The sequence below is a fragment of the Sarcophilus harrisii genome, chromosome 3, assembly GCF_902635505.1.
Source record: "Sarcophilus harrisii chromosome 3, mSarHar1.11, whole genome shotgun sequence".
In the NCBI taxonomy this organism is placed as follows: domain Eukaryota; kingdom Metazoa; phylum Chordata; class Mammalia; order Dasyuromorphia; family Dasyuridae; genus Sarcophilus; species Sarcophilus harrisii.
Genome location: NC_045428.1, coordinates 70,135,815 through 70,142,671, shown reverse-complemented (window position 1 = coordinate 70,142,671; position 6,857 = coordinate 70,135,815). Strand labels below are relative to the sequence as shown.

Here is a 6,857-nt window from a genome sequence, read left to right as displayed (position 1 = left end):
AAAGGAATCATACCAGGAACTTGCAAGTTTCGCAAGGAATTAAGACAGGGAAATGGATGCTATGACACCTTAAGGTTTTTTGAAATGGAAAGATTTTTGTTTTTCAAAAAAGTATTTGTTTTCTGAATGTCCTGAACTAATGGGAATACCAGGAGTTTCTATAATGGCTTGCAAATTGGTTGGGACAAGCAATCCTTTTGATACAATTTCATTATGTGACTTCAACAGTCACATGACTAGCCTAACACAGACTTTGATCAACTGGTTTCCCCAACTTTCATTGGTTCTCCAGCAATTGAAAACTAGACTTGTTTTCTTTTTGTGTGTGTGTTTTTAAATGCATATTATTGAAGAAGAAAGGAAGTCAGGAGTAGGTGGAGCAGACAAAAATGAGAATGGAGACCTCCTGTTATATCTGTGTCTTCTCAGTAGGATTTGCTAGGTCCATGGGAATGGAGGAAATAAGTACTTCAAGAGATTGGAGATTTGTGAATGAGACCATTCCCAACCTGCCAAAGTCACCCAAGAACAGCATAGAGTCCAGGGAGAAGGCATTGACCATCACCCAAATTTACCTCCCTCAACCCTGCCTCAATACAAAACAATTAAGTTTTTTACATCATGTTAAATTTCCCGGATATGTTGAGAACATTTGATGTAACCTGATGGCAAAAATACAGTGGTCAGGTTTTAGAAGTTACTGGTAGCAAAGCAATAGTTTATTTTTTTGAAGAAACTTCAGGTATAGATGCCAAGGAGATAGCTTGTGAGTTTACAGAGATAGTTATTCTTCAAACACTGGGATCTGAGGATATGTTTGGTTAAATTTTCAATGATTCTGGGGAATCGATAAAGAGACCCAGTCCTAGCTGAAGACTTTCTTGAGATTATAAGACAGCCAATTAACCCTCTTTATTGAATGTCCCCTAAGGGAATGATTCCAATGGGCACTTCAGCATTAGATGGCTTCAACAACATTGTTACAGAGCAGAATATTACCATCTTCTCTGTTGCTGGTTACCCACAACTCAGATTTGCTATCTCTGGTTTAGTAAAAAAAAAAAAAAAAAAAAAAAAAAAAAAAATTCAGAGATGTTAAGGACTGTTATGAGAATTTTGCAATTGCTGCTATAAGTATAAACATGGAAATCAGACTTCAGACTTTGAAGAAAATAATTCAATGGATAACATCTGTTGCTTTTGAATTTGGTCAATGACTCAACAATTGTGTATATTATCACTTCTTGTCTGACTCTTAACAACAGAAGAATTCCTGGCTTTCAATCAATCTGGGAAGGGGAGACCTTTAGGGTTTCTGACCAATACAGGAATTCCAATACCAATACCAATACCAATAAGCATGTATTGGTCATTCTAACTATATGAATTATTATGCTGAAGCTCTTCAAGAGGTTTCAGCAACCTGAGAAGAAATCCCTGGCTGAGGCGGCTTTCCAAGCTACATGCATATAGATTTGGTCAGGATATATAAGCAAGCTGATTTTGAAGAAGTCAGGAATGGCTTAGTTACTCAGATCTTCTGTCCTCATCATGGCTGTATCCACTCATCCCATCCCTAACTTGATTAGATATATTACTGAAGGGCAAATCTATATAGATAGGCAGTTGCCTGACAAATTTATTCATTAATGTGTTGCCTCCTTTTTCTCAGTTAATAAAGTCTGCTGTTGGAAAGGATATGACCAGAAAACAACATGTAGATATTTGTGACTAGTTCTATGCATGCTATATCATTGTTAAAGATGTACACACCATTAAAGCAGTTGTTGGAAAAGAAACTCTCACTTCAGATGATCTCATTTATCTGGAATTTTTGCAGAGGTTTGAACAATACTTTATTACTCAGAGTCTTTATAAAAATCACACTGTCTATGAAGCTTTGAAAAGAATCCCTCAAAGAACCCTGAGCAAAATTAGCCCTCAAGACTGAGCAAAGCACTAGTTTTGACTTCATCTCTGTGAAATAATCTTCCTTTCCCCCTCCCCCTTTGTATTGGAGTTTATGTGTTGCCCTGTAATTAAAACAAAGAATAGGTACTCTTCCTGGTGTTTTAAACTAGTAATAGACTTTAAAATATCCCCTTTTCAGAAAGTCTGGGATCTTCAATGCTTCATTAAAGTGACTGCATGATTCAAATTGAAGTTTTTTTTTTGTTGTTATTTTGTTTTGTTTTTGTTTTTGTTTTTTACTGATACTTGTGTTTGTTGTTGTTGTTGTGTTGTCCTTAGTTCTCAAAGAGGACCATAATATCAGGAGGTGATGTCATTCCATGCAAGTAAACTGGATCTAAGTGAAAGAGGGCTCTGACCATGTTATCATTCTCACTTTCTCTTCCAAAGCCAGATCTGGGTTCAGTAGTAAGATATAGATCAGGACCAGGAGATTGGTCCTGGATGCAGTGGGAGACCATGACCTTTATAAGCTAAGGTCTTTCTCAGATCTCACTTTTGACTGGGACAATGTCCAATCAGTGATTAAGGCTAGGTAAGAAATGAGACAGAAAATGACCTCTTTTACCTAGTCAAAAAAAATGGGAAGGGAAGACCCTCTCAGGGTTTCTGACCAATACAATTTGCGATTTACATTCACTTTAAGTCAATCAGGATCCAATGATCAAGTGGGGCATGGCCTGGGACCAGTTGTTGGTGAGAGTGAGAACCAGAATGATTTGGGAGTTAAAGCATGGTCTTTAAGATTTCTTTCTTTCTGCCTGCATTTTTTATTTCCTTCACAGGCTAATTGTACACTATTTCAGAGTCTGATCCTTTTTGTACAGCAAAATAACAGTTTGGACATGTATACTTATTTTATATTTAATTTATACTTTAACATATTTAACATGTATTGGTCATCCTGCCATCTAGGGGAGGGGGTAGGAGGAAGAAGGTAGGGGGAAGGAAGAGGAAATTGCAACAAAATGTTTGGCAATTGTCAATGCTGCAAAATTACCCATGCGTATAACGTGTAAATAAAAAGCTATTAATAAAATAATAATGATAATTAAAGGTGATAACCTAAATAAACCTAAAAAAAAAAAAAAGATTTCTTTCTTAAGCTGGTAAGCCCCAAGATATCTTGAGAGATGATCTACAATATTTAAAGTCAGAGCATAGGCAACCATTGATTTTGATTCTGACTCTGAAGCAAAGAACTCTTAGGTTTGAGTGCTATTCCTTTTTATCATAAACTCACAGCTTTTGCACAAGTATTATTTAACTGGTAGTACACTGAGTTTCCTACTTTGTCTTGGTGATCCTTATTGAGCCTCCAATGCAGAGGACTTTTGAGGTCCTGTTATTATTGTTGATACTGCAAAAATCATTTAGCTTGTTGGAAAGAGCATAGGCTTAGACAAACACACTATCCCCATTTCACCTTGATAATTCAAGTCATGTTAGTATTCTGACATGGTCTAAGTATTTAAATATATAAAATCTTTGCCCAAAATTGAAAGCATAAAAGAGAGAGAAAAGCATGTTAGCTCATGTAAATGGATATTTTGGACTCTGTTACATAGAATTCTCTTGAAATTATCCCTTTGGTCCTGTTTTTTAAACACTTTGGCCTCTCTAGAGTTAATGCCATGACACAAATATTAAATTGAGATTTGTCAGGATTCTAATTTGCTCCTTCCTGATGTTTTCCCTGCAGCTGTCTTTCATGAAGGTTTTCTGTTTTTGGTTTCTTTATAATTTGGGTGCAATTACAATTTTTTTTCTAGTGCATTTCATTCCTAAAGTTATGTAAAATCTTTTATTTTTCTTAGGGAGCGAGGAAGGCATTAATATAAAAATGTAATTGTCAGCAACAGAACATCTAAATATTATAATATAGGAAGTAAATGGTAAATAGAATTTTTAAAAAATGAAGTCACTTTAAATAAAGTTAAAAGTTGTTTTTCAAGATCATACTTCAGTATTATGTTAGAAAGCTATAATAGTTCTTGATGTGAGGAAGTCAAGAATTTTAAGAATAATTCAGGGCTATCATGAAATATAATTTGTTTTATCAAAGCAGAAAAGTAAAGTATGATTAAAAAACAAACAAAAACTCTCAAAAAAACTATCACCTCAGAATAATCTAAATAATATTCAAGGCTCTCTTCAGAGGTATCTTGAATCTGGAGAGGGGATATCATTGATTCCTCTACTATGTAGATAATGAGTTCTGTTATGGACATCTGGGTTTAAGATGTTTGCTGGATATCTAATTCAAGATGTCTGAAAGATGGTTGAAAATGTGAGATTGGAGGACAACAGAGTATGGGGCATGATAAAATGGTAATTAAATATATAGGAACTGTTGAGTTATAGATGGAGAAGGAAAAGGAAAGAAAGGGAAAGGGAGAAAGGAGGGAAAGGGTGAAGAGGAGAGGGGAGAGAAGAGAATTAAACTATTTCAGTGGAAGAAATCACTGTCTATTATATATTAAAAGTTTTTTAAAGAAATAAAAAGTTATGAGGTTTGCTGCAATCAAAACTTTTTTTTATTTTATCCTAAGTGATTCACATTGTAAAGTAAGTTGTCCAATTACCAAGAAGTCATAATTAGTAGAAAGAGATCTGAACTTGGGGGGTTCAAAAGCCCTGATTTCAAATCCAATTCTGTCACTTAGCAGTTGGGTCACTTTGGACAAATTCAAACTCTATGATCTTGTGATTGAAGTGAAAGGTTCCTCTACCAAATGAATTTATTCTTTTCTCTGTCAATTCTGGTAGCCAAGATAGAAACAAATATATACAGATCAAGCACAGAAACCTTATTATTGTTGTTATTAATTATTATAGAACTTAAAGATTTGAAAGTATTTTACATGTACTATCTCACTTATAAATTACCATGAATACTTCCAACTCCATACATCCATGGGAGAACACAAATTTATCACATATTATTTTTGATGATAATTCATCTAAACAAAAACTATATATTTTCTGGGGCAAACCATTAATGAAGCTGTGATAAAGAGCTTGTTTTTAGAACTCACTATATTGCCTTTTTCACCTCTCTATAATGAGGCAGTTAACAAGCTTTTATTAAACATTTTATTAAGTAGATGTGCCAGGCATTCTGTCAAGCATGGGTTTACAAAGAAAAACAAAAACAGTCTCCACCCTGAAGGAGGAGTTCAGATTCTGTACCTCTGTCTCTTCCTTTAGTGGGGTATTTTTTGTCCTCAGGCTCCTGTTTACCATCTTGATCCAAGCTGCTCCCAGAAAAGAAACTGATAAATTAATTCCTACACTAGTAGAGATGACTAATTAGACTCAAAGTTTTCTCCCTCCGAGGTATACTTTAATAAGCTACAAAGAATTGTGGGATTTAACTATAAGAAGCTAGTAAGAGAGAAATTTGGGGCAAAAGGGTACTGTTTCTCATTGACCCTAAAATGCGAACAAATATTTATTATATGTACCCATAATTAAGGCTAATCCTGTATTTCTGTACAAGGAAATTTCCAAGTTATGCATATATGATAGAATCTGATATATGCCATGGGATTATAAAGGAATAAGTAGCTACTTAGGCAGTTTCCAGCATTTCTTTTTCTTGGTGATATGTTGTGATTTGGTGAATCCATGATTTTGTCATTGCCAAATAGTCACCATCTTGCCTCCTCTAAAACTTTGCCCCATGTTTTCTTTATAGACCTACAGAAGTTATTTGTGGTGCCTGCCACCTGGTGGATTCCTAGAAACTTAAAGCATGAATAACAGGGAAAGCTCTAGCATTTAAAGAAGGTTTCAGAGCCTATCTGAACTTCATAGTATCAAAGGTATTGTAGAAAGCCCTGCCTAGCTAGATATCTTGTTCATTTTCCAAGAGAGGTTCTTTAATCTCTCTGGAATATGTCAATCCTTTTTTTTAGTATATGACCCCTATGATGGTCAAGTGAAGTATATAGTCTTCTCAGAACAATGTTGCTTAAATACATAAAATAAAATATACAGATTTACCAAAAAAAAAAAAAAAAGTTAGTGGAACACTGACCCATTCTAGCACAAACTCAAAATCCAGAACTTGCCTCTTTCAAGTTCCTCTTCTCAAATGTCATTCTCTAGTTTGGACTAATTCTGCTTCTCTTTCCCTAACCCTTTCCCAGTAATTAATCTGTCTGATGAATTCCTGATTGTCTTGATATCTGACCTCCACCTGCAGTGGGATTTATATCCTTTCCTTTTCCCGGGTCCCATTGTGGGTAAGGAGGCTTCAATCAGCACTATGAACCCTAGACAACCATAGTCCTCAACAGATTCCACCTCAGACCTCTCCCCAGGGGCAGAAGGAACTAACAGAAGACCTTTCTTCTGTCTCTATAAAATTTATCATTGCAAAGAAATAAAATTATGCAATACTCCTCAGTGGACACAGTGATGGTGATTACTTTGTTCAACAATGTACTAGTACTAATATAATGGCATGTTACTTGTGTATAATACTTTAAATATAAAATCAATGTCACTAAAGATTCTCTGTGTAAAGTCCAAATAAAATTAAATTCCCCCTTAATGGTGAGAATATGGTTTCTAATAACATGACAATGAAGATCAACCTTCTTTGAGCTTCTTCCCAGGAGTCTTTTCCTTTTGATTTAATTTTTCCAAAGGAGTTTACATCTTTAAAAATCAGATTAATTGACAATTTATTGAATTATGTTGATGGCAAGCATAGCTTAGATATGACATGCTATATGACACTGTGACCAAATTTGGGTCTTATTCACTATTTAGGACAGTAGGCATGTGACTGTCATCAAAGTACCAAATCTTACTGGCAAGTGCATCATCCAAAACCAGAGAATGTTCTGGGACAACCATCAAGTTTCCTCTGCCTT

The 6,857-nt window shown here is 35.0% G+C and overlaps 1 pseudogene; it reads left to right on the top strand.

Annotated features, from left to right (window-relative positions):
* The first annotated feature begins 395 nt into the window (after positions 1–395).
* Positions 396–1,963, top strand: LOC100931400 (annotated as a pseudogene).
* The last annotated feature ends 4,894 nt before the right edge of the window (positions 1,964–6,857 follow it).